Consider the following 2,886-nt stretch of genomic DNA (forward strand, 5'->3'; position numbering starts at 1 on the left):
CCGAGACGATCCGCCGCCGGTTTCCCTGGTCGCCCGGCCCCGCTCTATTCGCCAGGCCTCTCCGCTCGGCTGCTCCGCTCGCTCTCCATTCGCGGCTCACGGCTCCGCCCGGGTGGTCCCCCGGCACGTCCGACACGTCCTTTCCGCTCGCCGACCCTCTCCTCCTTCCACTCCGGCCGGCGGGCACCCCCTGGACCTTTCAAGGCTCCCCCATCTCCGCTGAAGGCCCCGCGGAGACTACGGAGCCGAAAACGGTAGGTCTGCCATCTTAACCCTTGGTAGAACATGGGAAAATTAGCCAGAAATTTGTCCATAGTCTGTTAATATAAGTAAAAGAAGGAGAAAGTTGCATCGTATGGAATAAGTGTGACATAGCTATCCAAATAGATGTGTTGTGGAGCATCATATGGCATAAAAAATCCAAAGAAAAATAAGAAAAGATCAAAAAACCATTCAATAAATGGTGAACTCACTATGCTAATTAATTAATATGCTAACCCATATTAAAACAGAATACTATGTTTCTCATATTAATATCAAATTTTAAAAAACTAACTAAATAAAAAATGAATCCAGTTTTCTAGCAATAGTATTGGACCCAGCTCTTTCAGGCCTTACTTGATGCCTATGGGGAATCAATCCATAATAATAGCTGCATTGATCAGCATCTTAGTAAAGGATATTTTGTTAGTTAAATGTTATAGATCTCTTTTTTTCCTCTCCTCTAGTCTGAGCTGTGACTAATAGCACCTAGGAAAAATCACTATCAAGTGGTGTTATACACACACACATACACACACAAGTACACACACATCAGTACAAAAAAAACCCCATTACAGTACACAAAACATAGTATTTCTGGAAGCCATTTTTCAAAAGACGTTTCTGAGTCTAGTGGATGGATAGTGGAAGTAAAAAAGAAATAAAAGGAAAACAAATACTCTGCAGACAAGTCTCAAAGTTCAGAGGAGGATTAAGGGAGGACAAAGCAGTGGTGGGATTCAAATATGTGAACAACCAGTTGTCTGTGTGGATGCCGCTTCCAGAAGTCCATTCTGGGCCTAGGCAACAAAAAATTAGCTACTAGTTCTGCTGAACTGGTGCGAACTGGCTGAATCCACGACTGGGACAAAGAATATATGCAATGTAAGCTTGTGCATGCATCATGATGTCACACAGACATGAAAGGGACAGAAGTTCACTGTAGTGGTGAGATGCTACTTTTGTTATTTTAACAAAAGCATTGGATAAGGCAAACATTTGGTTAACATTCTCTCTCTTTTTTTAAATATTTAGGTTAAATCCAAATTCGTCATTTTCCCACGATCATTCCTAAAATGGGTTACCAATGGGCTGCTGGTTCCAGATTAGGCATGCTATGTGCAACATCAGAGAATTGAAAAACCTGATAATTTATTTTATTTATTTATCAAATTTCTACATTGCCCATTGGTTTACAGATAGCGTAGAGCAGCACTGCACACTTAGAGGAGAAAAGTCCACATTGATAAATTTAAAAACCTCACAGACCACTAAGAAATACCTGGCACAAAGATCAACTAAGCTGGCAGCAGTGGACCTGAAAGATGCTGAAGATGTTTGGCAGTGCATCTTTTGGTACGGCAGCAATAGTGAATTTACTATTTTTTTTCAGAAATGCTTGGGGAGAGTAACACAAGCTGCATGACAGGCCACATATTTGTGCCTGTCTGAAGTAGATACTCATTTTCTTTGACAAACACAGAAGAATGAATACTCTGCAAGTAGTTCAGCGTTTATATCCTCTACTGCTCACAAGACTTTTCCAGAACTTATTAACTTGTTTGGAGGGGAGTTTAGCAGTATATACCTATAGATAGGCTATGTTTCTCACAAACTCTCCAATAGTTGGGAAACATCAGGCAACACTGAATACAATGTATTAGAAATATCTGTTGATCAATTTGGAGAAGGTTCCTAAAGCTGGGTGGGAACCAGTCTTTTTTTTTATTGAAAAGTTTTATAAAAGTTACAATATAAACCCCAAAACCAACCCACCCTAACCCCCCCCTCCCCCGCTTCCCAGAGCTGAATACAGGGTTACAAATATAATAATCATAATCTAACTAACATTAACCAACTATATAAATAACCAAGTCCATAATGCGCTTTAACTCCCCTTTAACATAAATATAATAATAATTAAAACATAAACAAATTAGTATCCTAATTATTAAACAAAAGAATATCCATATTGTTAAAAATACTAATACTAAAAGTAATAATAATATCATATAATTAAAACTAATAAAAATTTCACTATAATAAACTATTAATACTAATTTATTTATTTATTTATTTATTTATTATTATTTTTTGTAGAAGAATTTTTAATATTTTCAAATAAAACAAAATATAAACATAAACTTGATGGATATAAATACAAAACATCAGTACACAAAAGAAAAGATACTTTACGGGTGATCCCGGCTGTCCCCTCCCCGCTTCCCCCTCTTTCACATACCACTTCCTCCCACTATACTCTCAACCACTCCACCTTTCTCCTTCCACTCCCTACTTCCCAACCTCTTTCTCAAGCACCAGCCGGAAGCGGTTTGGGGTAACAGCCAGGGTCATCCTCATAAATATACTTCCAAAATAATTAATAAACACATCAAATCTTATATATTTTTATCCTTTTCCCCCCTCCCCCCCGGACTTCCCAGAGCTAAACCCAGGAATAAGTACAAAATAATTTTAATCTATCCAAAGCTATCCATTCATACAATAAACAGATATAAAATTACCCTAACTCTAAAATACAATAATAAACTTATAAAAATTTAGTAATCAATCAAAAGCAGAATGATAGTTTCTCAGTTCATATTTTTTCTGAATATAGTCTAT

The sequence above is a fragment of the Protobothrops mucrosquamatus genome, unplaced genomic scaffold, assembly GCF_001527695.2.
Source record: "Protobothrops mucrosquamatus isolate PMUCROS unplaced genomic scaffold, P.Mucros_1.0 scaffold1991, whole genome shotgun sequence".
NCBI classification, from domain to species: Eukaryota; Metazoa; Chordata; class Lepidosauria; order Squamata; family Viperidae; genus Protobothrops; species Protobothrops mucrosquamatus.